At 46.7% G+C, this 13,504-nt stretch overlaps 1 long non-coding RNA gene across 1 annotated transcript; it reads left to right on the top strand.

Annotated features, from left to right (window-relative positions):
• The first annotated feature begins 905 nt into the window (after positions 1 to 905).
• Positions 906 to 9,703, top strand: LOC120991707. The gene is made up of 4 exons (XR_005776772.1): positions 906 to 1,021; positions 5,046 to 5,049; positions 6,593 to 6,599; positions 9,693 to 9,703. It is a non-coding gene; the product is annotated as an uncharacterized LOC120991707 (long non-coding RNA).
• Positions 9,704 to 13,504: the final 3,801 nt, after the last annotated feature.

A 13,504-nucleotide genomic window follows, 5' to 3' on the forward strand; every position in this document is an offset into this window, starting at 1 on the left:
GACAATTTAAATCTCTTGGCAGGTTAAAAAAAAATCATCCTTTGCAAGCGGCAGATCGTGGTGTCTAATCATGATCTGCTGCCAGCAAACAATGATTCAGTATAGCAAAGAACAATGGCATTAATGAACACTCGCCCCTATACTGAGGAGGAGATCACTGCATATAATTGCAGCGGTCTCCTCCGCTAGCGAACAGACGGTTGCCAGAAAGGAACGCTTTCTTCCCGACAATGGCCTTTTAAATCGGGGTGTGTAATACACCCTTAAGTCTCTCTACAAAAATCTTCTTTGCTCAACATATAATGCACATTATTGCATGTCCTCTGACCTCCCTTTCATGGCAAGAGCTCACCCTCTTCAGACTCCTGCATTGACTGGGTGGTCACCTAATTAGTGATTTGTCAGCTAGAGGGTAAACAACAAAGCCATTTGTACCCCAACCACTAGAGTCACCAAACTAAACGAATATGAAATTGATCACATGAATGCTGGTCTTCAAAACTTCTAAATTGCTTTAAAATATGTGTAACTAGTTTTTGTAAGGAGCTCATATATAGTAGGTGTGGGCAAACTAGATCACCTGCATTGGGCAAATACATGTTATCTACAATGACTGGCTCCATCACAGTAAATTGAATTATTTCAAGGGATAAGGCAGCCCAGATTCATGACATTACTGTCAGCTGGATAATTGTGACAGCTATTTTTGCCGCTCCACCGTAAAAATGCCATTAAACCAAACAGAGATAAGTGACTGCCAGATTATACGCTGTACATGATGTCATTTGTCTCCAGGGAAATCCAAACTGTCTGATTCCCATTACCCCAACTGCAAAGTAAAGGTGGATTTACAAGGGACGATTCTGCAACCGATTGTCGGCTGCTTGTTTAGTAAAGGAGATGGTTGCGATCCCTCGTCCTTATACAGATTCATAGTTTCTGAGCAGCAGATCGCTGTTTACACAGCACAATCTTCTGCCCAGAAACGATGATCAGTGGTGCCTGCACGAACGACAGGATCGTTCATCTGGTGATTGGTGGCCCATTTACATGGGCGGATTGTTGAAAACGACTGTTCACAGGAACGGTCATTCCTGATAATCTAGACAATCATTGGCTCACTCAAATGCAGCTTCAGACAAAGCATGCCTATGCCCAATAAATTATAAGATAAGAGGTTAGAAATCACATCTACAGGCATGGGTACTGTTGGAGACATGGTCTGAATAGGAGCACAAAGACTCTGTAGGATATTCTGTTACATTAGCATTTAGCTCTAGGTGGTAATTCATGTACAGTAACTAGCTTCCTGTGGTGCAACAATAGTGTACGAGGCAAAGCTTCCTTATGTGTCCGAAATGTGTCTTTCACATTGAGGAATCTGGTGCACAGTCCATAATGAGCCTTTTCTGCAGTGTGAATGCAATCCCTAGTTGTACTGATTTATTAATCATGATTTTATTGATGAAATGAAGAGACAAAGTAAAGGTGGAACTGAAAGATGACTGGAGCATCAATTGCATTACTACAGTGAATTGCTGTGTTAATGAGCTGTAAACCTCACACCAGTTCATTTAAAATGGAAGTGAATTCCATAGAAAAGTCACATCTAGTTACTTTGAAGGCTATGTGTATGTATGTATGTATGTATGTATGTGGGATTGAGAGTATCTGGAACAATCTTGCACTTATTGACTGCTATTATTGACTGCTATTATTGACTGCTATTCCATGTATTATTATTATTATTATTATTTACCTAGATTTAAACCAGCGCATGAAGATGATACAATATATAAAACAGTCAGTGAGAATAAAGTCAAATGTAGACAACACTATACTGTTAAATTAGGGTGTGTTAATATCCGCATCAGGGGTTGCGTGCAGAGCCTTTGTCAGTAGTAGCACAGCAATTAAATAAAGCAGTGTTTCCCAGCCTCGATTCAGTCACTTGTACAGCAGGGAGGGGATAGTTGTAAGTAGGGGTTCCTCAAGTAGCGGATAATGGTAAAAAAAAGGTTAGAAATTACTGACGAAACACATCAAGCATCACAATCTATTATAAGTTATTTTTTACCTGGAAAATATAAAGAAAATAATACAAATGCATATTTAATAAACTAGGTGAAGATGCTTGAGTGGAATAATTAAGAGGAATCTTTCACCAGCGACCTCCCTATCCAGCTATCTGCATAGACACGTAGCTGTGGTTCACCTTATTAAAGCAATGTTTTTCTTTTGTTGATCTGAGCCTCCGTTCCTGAGTTACAATTCTTTATGTTTGGGGCAATTAAGGTGTCACCATTGCTCTTGTTGCTCCCATGCTTCGCTGTTTTCTGTGCTTCTGCCATTGCCTGCCCCTGTCAATCAAAGCAGTAAGCAGGGGCGTAGCTATAGGGGGTGCAGAGGTAGCAGTCGCTACCGGGCCCAGGAGCCTGAGGGGGCCCAAAGACCCTTGTGCCACATAAGACACTGGCATTATAGAAAGTGCATACTGGTCAATTTACACTTCTGGCTAGAGGGAAGGGGTTAGGTTAAGAATTTGGCATGAGGGGGTGCCCTTTCAATGTTTGCCTCAGGCAGCAGGAAGGCTATGTGCTCCCCTGCCCCTTGCCAACAAGCACTGAGGGATGGGGGCCCAAGCTGAACTCTTGCAACAGGGCCCATGAGCTTTTAGCTACGCCCCTGGCAGTGAGTAAGGTGCTGGGCACAGAAATGAGTAGAGCTTGGGTGCAACAAGAGCAATGGTGACGTCCTTAATGGACAAAATACATAATTTGCATATTGCGATAAAGTATCATACTGTCATGCCCCGCCCTGACTATGTGCGGAGGTCGGCCAGAATAGCAGCACAAGTTTAGTGTTTTGTTTTGGAGCCGTGCTGGATCCGCCTCTCATCAGGTGCACTGGGTGGGGTCATTAGTTTAAATAGCACTCCATCCCAGTGCTCTGAGCGAATTATAGGAATCACTTTGGTCTTGAAAGCTAGGAAGGAAGGTTGGCTGTTCCAGCTCAGAAAGATAAGTGTGGTTTCAAGTTTGGTTGTTTTGTGTCATCTCTCCCATCCAGGTTCTGTGCAAGCAGGCTGCTCCTATTTCTCCTCTTCACCATCTCAGGGAATTTAGGGTGTTTCAGCCCAGGCACGGGGACACATCATACCTACCACCAAGGTCTGCATGTGGGCTGAGCAGCGCAGGGAGAGAGGTCAGGGATTAGCTAGGAGGTGACCCTTCCCCTGTCTCTTGCCTAGAGCCTGGTTGGTGGTTTATCTGTTAGTCTGAGTGCACGTCCGTCGTGACATTATAATCCGCCCTAACTTTGACTGTCATTTCTCAGTGGTTTTGTGATGGCGTCAATTGAAGCATTAGTTGACCACATGCAGGGGCTATCCCTAGAGGTTGCGGAGCTACGTGGTTCGGTCGCACAGTGTCAGAATGCTCTGGCATCAGGAGGAGGTCAAATTTGTGTGGAGCCTAAAGTGGCTCTTCCTGATCGATTTTCAGGGGGTACGGATGACTTTATCCATTTTAGAGAGTCCTGCAAACTGTACTTTCGGCTGCGTCCATCGTCGTCAGGTGATGAGAGTCAGAGGATAGGTATAATTATTTCTCTGCTTAAAGGGGACGCGCAATCCTGGGCCCTTACTCTGCCACCTGGTTCTCGGGCCCTCCGGTCGGTGAAGGAATTTTTTAAGGCTCTGGGATTAATCTACGATGACCCAGATCGGGTCTCAAGTCCAGATTACGTAATTTGTTTCAGGGGGAACATACTGCAGAGGCTTACTGTGTTGAGTTTAGGAGATGGGCTACTGAATCAGAGTGGAATGATCCCGCGTTACGTAGTCAGTTTTGTCAGGGGTTATCTGAAAGATTGAAGGATGCCCTTGCTTTTCATGAATACCCAGACTCTTTGGAGAACGCCATGTCTTTAGCAGTACGGCTAGATAGACGTATCAGAGAGAGGTGTAGGGCCCCCCCTGCGCAAGGTATCCCTTCTGTGAGTGGTTTCGTCTCTACTGCCGCCCCGTGATGTTACAGGTAATTCGGGGGTAGCGGAGGAACCCATGCAATTGGGTCAGGTTTCTTGCCATTCTGATAGTAGAGACTTTAGGAAATTGCACAAACTATGTTACTATTGTGGAAAGAGTGGTCATTTTATTTTTGCTTGTCCTTATGTTAAACCGCAGGTGTAAGAGAAAAATAAAAAAAAAACTTCCCTGACACTTGGTAGCATGAATGGTGTGGTGGAACAGGCAGGTATGCAAGCTCCCTGCAGTTCCCGTTTTCTCCTTCCAGCTATGGTGGCGCTAGAGTCAAGAAATGTTTTTGTTGAGGTATTCATTGATTGTGGTGCTGGGGTAAACCTAATTGACTTTCTTTTCCTTTAAAATCTAGGACTAAGTACTTGCACTTTAGAGAACGAGATTCGTGTTTTTGCAATTGATTCTTCCCCTCTTTACTCACATTGTTCATGGTGTTCACTTACGGGTGGGTGATTCACATGTTGAAATTATTTCTTGTTTTGTCATGAAGGATTTGCCAGCTCCTATAGTTTTGGGGTTGCCATGGTCAGGGGCGGACTGAGAACCCTCAGGGCCCCCGGGCAAAATAAATCAAGGGCCCCCCTTACAGGCCCCACCCATGTTCTGCTGCAAGCCCCACCCTTGTCCCGCCTCCATGCCCCGCCTCCAGCCACACCCTACACAATCTTTAATAAGATTTCAAAGTTAAAGCGACACAAAAGGCACCCAGACCCCTTCAGCTCATTGACGTGGTCTGGGTACAGTGTCCCTTTTGCAAATCGAGCTGCAATGTTCTAGAGAAACTGCATTGTTTACGTTCCAGCAATAAGTCGGCCTCTAGTCGCTGGCAGCCACCTGAGGGCTTCCTGGAATAAAACAGACCTTTGGTCCGGTATCTGACGCTGGACGTATTCACACTCTGCATGATGACCTCCAGGGTCAGATTTTTCCCCATAGGAAAGCATTGATTCAATGTCAGTCACTTCGGTGCGCAATCCCATCCTGCGGCGCGTGATCCCACGAGACCCGTGACCTACAGTGGCGGGTCTTGCGGGATCACGCGCTGCAGGACGGGATTGCGCACCGAAGTGACTGAACTCATTCCCGCGCAGCCCACAAGTAGCGGAACAATTACAAGAGGGGTGGGGAATAGCCAAATTAAAAAATATTTTGAACCAAAAGGTGTTATGGGGGCTCTGTGGATGGCACTGTTGTGGGGGCTCTGTGGGTGGCACTGTTGTGGGGGCTCTGTGGGTGGCACTGTTGTGGGGGCTCTGTGGGTGGCACTGTTGTGGGGGCTCTGTGGGTGGCACTGTTGTGGGGGGGGATCTGTGGGTGACACATATATAGCACCTTATGCTATATATGTGTCATCCACAGATCCCCCCATAACAGTGTCCCTGTGAGTGAATGATCCCCAATACAGGGTCTGGGGGCCGGCATCTGGTGCTGTAATGGCAGCGGGGCCCAGTGCAGTCACTGTATTCTATTACACCGGGCCCCGCTCACTGTAATACTAATATTCATATGTGAACAACTTGAAATCCTCTGCGATCCTCTCCCTCTCTGTACTCACAAACTCAGTAGCAGGCCGGGCGGCAGCGCAACTCACTGACGTCACGCGCCTGCTCCTCCTACTTCATTCATAAAGTGTGAGGAGCAGGCGCGTGACGTCAGTGAGTTGCGCTGCCGCCCGGCCTGCTACTGAGTTTGTGAGTACAGAGAGGGAGAGGATCGCAGAGGATTTCAAGTTGTTCACATATGAATATTAGTATTACAGTGAGCTGGGCCCGGTGTAATAGAATACAGTGACTGCACCGGGCCCCGCTGCCATTACCAGGCCAGCATAACATTCGGAATTGGGGTGCTGGGCACAGTGCTCCAGACTAAAAAAAATACCTAGTAGCCATTGGCTCCTGAACTGAAAAATTTAGGAGCCAAATTACATTTTTAGTCGCCAAATCAAAACTGAATCAAAATTTTGGTATCGTGACAACGCTACGCCGATCAGATTGGCGTAGGGTTGTTTCGATACCAAAGTTTTGATTCGCTTTCGTCACCATAAAAAAGTATTGCGATACTCAATACCGTGCAAAAAAAAAAACACCAAAAAAAGCTGTGTGCATTTCGCATTTTATGAAACGTTCGGCCCATAATAGAACAGTCCTATCCTATTTTTTGGGGTGACAAGGTGACTAAAAATGGCGAATGCTCACCGCATAGGAGATATTTTTTAATAATTTAATAGTTTGGACTTTTCGGACGCAGCGCTATGTAATATGTTTATTTATTGTTTATATATTTTATATGTAAAATTGGGAAAGGGGGGGATTTAAACTTAATATTTTAGGGTACTTTCACATTAGCGTTTTTCATTTCCGGCATAGAGTTCCGTCACAGGGGCTCTATACCGGAAAAGATGTCTTCAGGTCAGTCTTTTTGACTGATCAGGCAAAAGATAAAACAGCAGCATGCTACGGTTTTATCTCTGGCGAAAAAAACTGAAGATTTGCCTGAATGCCGGATCCATCCTTCCGGTTGAACCGTGCGATTTTCACGCATGGTTGCTAGGATGAAAGTCTATTCACTTTATTACTTTCCCTTATAACAACATGGTTATAAGGGAAAATAATAGCATTCTTTAATGCAGAATGCGTAGTAGAAGGTCAATATAATAAACATTGGTGGCGCAGTGCGCCCCCCCTCCCTAGTATAATAAACATATAAACATTGGTGGCGCAGTGCGCCCCCCCCAACATAATACACATTGGTGGCGCAGTGCGCCCCCCCCCCTCCCTAGTATAATAAACATATAAACATTGGTGGCGCAGTGCGCCCCCCCAACATAATACACATTGGTGGCGCAGTGCGCCCCCCCTCCCTAGTATAATAAACATATAAACATTGGTGGCGCAGTGCGCCCCCCCCAACACCCCAGTATAATAAACATATAAACATTGGTGGGCAGTGCGCCCCCCCCCCCTCCCTAGTTTAATAAATATATAAACATTGGTGGGCAGTGCGCCCCCCCCTAGTATAATAAATATATAAACATTGGTGGGCAGTGCGCCCCCCCTCCCTACTCCCTAGTATAATAAACATATAAACATTGGTGGGCAGTGCGCCCCCCCCCCTCCCTAGTATAATAAATATATAAACATTGGTGGGCAGTGCGCCTCCCCCCCTCCCTAGTATAATAAATATATAAACATTGGTGGGCAGTGCGCCCCCCCCTCCCTAGTATAATAAATATATAAACATTGGTGGGCAGTGCGCCCCCCCCCCCCCTCCCTAGTATAATAAATATATAAACATTGGTGGGCAGTGCGCCCCCCCTCCCTAGTATAATAAATATATAAACATTGGTGGGCAGTGCACCCCCCCCTCCCTAGTATAATAAATATATAAACATTGGTGGGCAGTGCGCCCCCCCCTCCCTAGTATAATAAATATATAAACATTGGTGGGCAGTGCGCCCCCCCCCTCCCTAGTATAATAAATATATAAACATTGGTGGGCAGTGCGCCCCCCCCTCCCTAGTATAATAAATATATAAACATTGGTGGCGCAGTGGGCAGTGCCAATGAGGGTTAAAAAAAGAAATAAAAATTAACTCACCTCCACCAATTGATCGCGTAGAAGCCGGTCTTCTGTACTTTCTTCAGGACGCAGGACCTGTGGTGACATCACTGTGCTCATCACATGATACATCACCATGGTAATGGGCCATGTGATGGAGCTCAGTGACATCACCACAGGTCCTGAAGAAAGAACATGAGACCGGCAGCAGCTACGCGATCAATTGGAGGAGGTGAGTTAGTTTTTATTTATTTATTTTAACCCTCATTGGCACTTCCCACTGCGCCACCAATGTTAATTATACTGGGGGGGGAGGCGCCGCACTCAATGTTGATTATACTGGGGGGGGGGGGAGGCGCCGCACTCAATGTTGATTATACTGGGGGGGGGGGGGGAGGCGCCGCACTCAATGTTGATTATACTGGGGGGGGGGGGGGGCGCCGCACTCAATGTTGATTATACTGGGGGGGACGCCGCACTCAATGTTGATTATACTGGGGGGGGGGGGGGAGGCGCTGCCGCACACAATGTTTATTATACTGGGGGGGGGGACGCCGCACACAATGTTTATTATACTGGGGGGGGGGGGACGCCGCACACAATGTTTATTATACTGGGGGGGGGAGGGCGCGCCACCAATGAAGATAACTGAGCTGTTAATACAAATACAGGAGGTGGGTGCCGGAATCAAATAGCGGCACCCGACCTCTGTGACAGGGAGCTGCGATCAGCGGCAGTTAACCCCTCCGGTGCAGCTCCCTGTCATAGAGGTCGGGTGCCGCTATTTGATTCCGGCACCCGCCTCCTGCATTTGTATTAACAGCTCAGTTATCTTCATTGGCCACAGCCCCTCCCCCTGTCCCTCTTCTTATTGGCCGCGGCAGCAGCAGCAGCACAGGGGGAGGGAGAGACTCTTCCACTGCGCTGCTGATAATAAATAATATTATTCTGCAGCGGGCCCCCATCCCGCCCGGGCCCTCGGACCATGCCCGAAGTGCCCGACCGTTCAGTCCGCCCCTGGCCATGGTTGACTAAACATAACCCAATTATAGACTGGCAAGCGAGACAAATCATTGGTTGGAATGAGTTTTGTTCGGATAATTGTTTTGGCACATCTATCTCTGGTGTGTCCATTACGGCTTTACCTCAGTATCTCTCAGATTTTGCGGATGTTTTTTCGGACGGTGGGGCTCGGGAATTGCCCCCTCATCGTGACTATGATTGTCCAGTTAATCTCATCCCAGGGGCTAAGTTGCCAAAGTCTCAGCTTTACAACCTTTCTCAACCCGAAAGAGAGGTCATGCGAAAGTATATCGCCGAGAGTTTGGCAAAAGGTCATATTAGACCATTGAAGTCTCCAGTGGCAGTAGGTTTGCTCTTTGTGAAGAAAAAGGATGGATCACTGAGACCGTGTTTGGATCTCCGGGAATTGAACCGTATTACAGTTCGGGATCCATATCCCCTGCCTTTGATCTCTGATCTTTTTGATCAGATTGTTGGAGCCAAGGTGTTCTCCAAGTTGGATTTGAGAGGGGCCTACAATCTGATCAGAATCAAGGAGGGGGATGAGTGGAAAACGGCCTTCAATACGCACGAGGGTCATTTTGAGAACCTGGTTATGCCTTTTGGGTTGACGAACGCGCCTGCAGTATTTCAGCGATTCGTCAATGACATTTTTCATCATTTGGTGGGGAGGTTCGTAGTAGTTTACCTGGATGACATTTTCATTTATTCTCCTGATCTGAAGACCCATCAGGATCATGTGAGACAGGTTTTGACGATCCTTCAGGAGAAAAAATTATATGCCAAATTGGAGAAATGTTTGTTTGCGGTGCAGGAGCTTCCGTTCTTGGGATACCTGCTTTCTGATTCTGGTTTTCGTATGGACCCCGAGAAGGTCCGGGCGGTTCTGGAATGGGACCGACCAGAGAATCAGAAAGCCTTGATGCGGTTCTTGGGATTTACGAATTATTATAGAAAATTTATTTCAAACTATTCTACCATAGTAAAACCTCTCACTGATATGACCAAGAAGGGCACCGACGTCTCTATCTGGTCGGATGAGGCATTGCAGGCCTTTTCGGCTATTAAGGAGAGTTTTGCGTCTGCTCCCATTCTGGTGCAGCCGGATGTGTGTCAGCCATTTGTAGTGGAGGTTGATGCATCAGAGGTGGGGGTTGGAGCGGTGCTGCCACAGGGTTCATCCCCTGGCAAGTGGGTCCCGTGTGCCTTTTTCTCCAAGAAGCTCTCGTTCGCCGAGAGGAATTATGATGTTGGAGATAGAGAGTTGTTGGCTATCAAGTTGGCCTTTGAGGAATGGCGTCACTGGTTGGAGGGGGCGTCTCACCCCGTTACGGTATATACAGACCATAAGAATTTGGCTTACCTGCAATCTGCCAAGCGTCTGAACCCTAGACAGGCCAGATGGTCTCTGTTTTTTACCAGGTTCAATTTTGTGGTTACCTTTCGCCAGGGGTCAAGAATGTCAAGGCAGACGCCTTGTCTCGCAGCTTTCCTGGGGGAGGTGATTCAGAGGATCCTGCGCCGATTTTAGCGGATGGGGTGGTGGTCTCCGCTCTGTACCCTGAGTTGGAGATGGAGGTGTTGGGAGCCCAAGAGGGGGCTCCTGGTTCTTGTCCCCCAGGGAGGTTGTTTGTTCCTGAGGGCCTGCGATACAAGGTGTTCAAGGAACATCACAATACCGTCCTTGCTGGACATCCTGGTGGTAAGTCCACCTGTGATCTGGTGTCCCGGAGGTTCTGGTGGCCAGGGTTACGTAAGAGCATTGAGAATTACGTGACAGCTTGTGAAACCTGCACTCAGTCAAAGGTTGCTCATACTCGAGCGGCTGGTTCACTTCTTCCATTGTCTATTCCGTCTCGTCCTTGGACGCATTTGTCTATGGACTTTATTACGGATCTGCCGAGTTCCTCCGGGAGAACAGTGATTTTTGTGGTAGTTGACCGTTTCAGTAAAATGGCTCACTTTATATCACTAACTAGTCTGCCTAACGCTAAGACTCTTGCGCAGATTTTTGTGGATAATATTGTGAAATTGCATGGTATTCCTTCGGATGTGGTCTCTGATAGTGGCACGCAGTTTGTCTCTAGGTTTTGGAGGGCGTTCTGCTCTCGGCTTGGCATTCAACTTTCATTCTCTTCGGCTTTTCATCCACAGTCGAATGGTCAGACGGAGCATACTAATCAAAACCTGGAGACCTACTTGAGGTGCTTTGTGGCTGAGAATCAGGAGGACTGGTCCTCATTCTTGTCCTTAGCAGAATTTGCGTTGAATAACCGTAGGCAGGAGTCCACGGGTAAGTCGCCATTTTTTGGCGCATACGGTTTCCATCCTCAGTTTGGTACCTTTTCTGGGACTGGTTCCTCTGGGATGCCAAAGGAGGAGAGATTCTCTTCTGCCTTATCCTCCATCTGGCAGAGGATTCAAGGGAATTTGGAGAAGATGGGTGAGAGGTATAAACGAATGGCTGACAAGAGACGTGTGACTGGTCCGGACTTGTGTGTGGGTGATCTGGTGTGGTTGTCCACTAAAAATATCAAAATGAGAGTGCCATCTTGGAAACTGGGTCCAAGATTAATTGGTCCGTATAAAATTTCTGCGGTGATCAATCCTGTAGCGTTTCGGCTGGATCTTCCGCAGACTTGGAGGATCCATGATGTGTACCACAGGTCTTTACTAAAAAAAATGTGAAACCGGTGGAACCATCGCCATTGCCTCCTCCTCCTGTTCTAGTAGAGGGAAACTTGGAATTCGAGATCTCCAGGATTCTCGACTCTAGAATTCTTTGGGGTTCCCTTCAGTACCTGGTGCACTGGAGGGGATACGGCCCTGAGGAGAGGACGTGGGTTCCGGCGCTGGATGTCAACGCCAGCCGACTGGTGAGGGCTTTTCATAGGTCCCATCCGGATAAGGTTGGTTCGGGGTGTCAGGAGGTCACCCGTAGAAGGGGGGGTACTGTCATGCCCCGCCCTGACTATGTGTGGAGGTCGGCCAGAATAGCAGCACGAGTTTAGTGTTTTGTTTTGGAGCCGTGCTGGATCCGCCTCTCATCAGGTGCACTGGGTGGGGTCATTAGTTTAAATAGCACTCCATCCCAGTGCTCTGAGCGGATTATAGGAATCACTTTGGTCTTGGAAGCTAGGAAGGAAGGTTGGCTGTTCCAGCTCAGAAAGATAAGTGTGGTTTCAAGTTTGGTTGTTTTGTGTCATCTCTCCCATCCAGGTTCTGTGTGAGCAGGCTGCTCCTATTTCCCCTCTTCACCATCTCAGGGAATTTAGGGTGTTTCAGCCCAGGCACGGGGACACATAATACCTACCACTAAGGTCTGCATGTGGGCTGAGAAGCGCAGGGAGAGAGGTCAGGGATTAGCTAGGAGGTGACCCTTCCCCTGCCTCTCGCCTAGAGCCTGGTTGGTGGTTTATCTGTTAGTCTGAGTGCACGTCCGTCGTGACACATACCTAAGGATGGAGACTTAGATCAACAGAAGGTGAACTACAGCTATGTGTCTATGCAAACAGTTGGATAGGGAGGTCACTGGTGACAAATTCCTTTAACTTTATTTACAGTCATCTTCTGTAATTTCCATAGCATTGCTAAATGCAAGGCTGTGAAACATGGGGGCATGGTACTGAGGGTTAAAGAATACAATATATGTATACATATATACATACACAAACATAACACATTATATTATAACTTACCAAATACAAGATGGATGTCCTCGTTCAGGATGATGAAATCTCAAGATCTTGCATGCGACAGGTTGTCTGCACATGTAAACAACAGTTGAACGGATATCAGTAGCTGGAGGAACCTATAAAAGAAGAGTAAAGATGGTTAAAGTGCAGACAAGCAAGAAAGAAGAAAAGAATGTTACTGATGGGGTAAGTCACTCAGATAATATCTGAGTGGACACTTATATTACTGGAACATAAAGATTGGTATTACATAAAAGGTTATTAATAAATACAAAGTTATATAAGGTTACCAGGTAACATCGCGGCCATATAAAATTTCACATAAATAAAATATTAAGTTATTTTGAAATATGAAAAGAATGGCGTGGTATTAAATAGGCAGGAAGTGCTCAAACCCACTTGCAGTTGTGCATATATATACAGGGGAGCAAATCCTGCACTTGTGGCCCGTTGCTAATGACGATCCCCAGCAAAAATGCATACAGTGGAGGATGCCCGCAGCGAACCACAAGTACCACAATAGACATCCTACACAAGAAGCAATTATGTGGATGTGATAATCAATATAACAAAATAATAGCAAAGACAGGTGCACTCTGCGGTCTTACTAAACCTTCAAACTGATTTTAAAATTGAGAGATTAGCCAACATGTCCTACGGTGTAGGACATGTCTGAGCCCGAGCACCGCGCCAAGGTTTCTCAAGTAGCTCGGGACCTAACACTCACCTACCTGTGCCATATGGGCAATACCAGGAGCCAGTGGGCAAATTACAGGAGCATAAGGCCGACTCACAAACAACTCACCAGTTACCTCCAGCATGTAACCATGCTAGCAATGGGAGGAGGGAGCAGTCTGCGAGTCCAGATCAAGACTGGCTGGTATGGCCCAGGCCTCACAGGTGCACCTAAATGTAGCCTGTAGATGGAAAGCAGGCACATTTAAATTGGAGTTTATACACCTCCATATATACAAATTGAAAAGAATGGCGTGGTATTAAATAGGCAGGAAGTGCTCAAACCCAGCGAACCACAAGTACCACAATAGACATCCTACACAAGATAGCAATTATATGGATGTGATAATCAATATAACAATATAACAAAATAATAGCAAAGACAGGTGCACTCTGCGGTCTTACTAAACCCTCAAACTGATTTTAAAATTGAGAGATTAGCCAACATGGC

This window comes from Bufo bufo, chromosome 2 (genome assembly GCF_905171765.1).
Source record: "Bufo bufo chromosome 2, aBufBuf1.1, whole genome shotgun sequence".
Taxonomy (NCBI): Eukaryota; Metazoa; Chordata; class Amphibia; order Anura; family Bufonidae; genus Bufo; species Bufo bufo.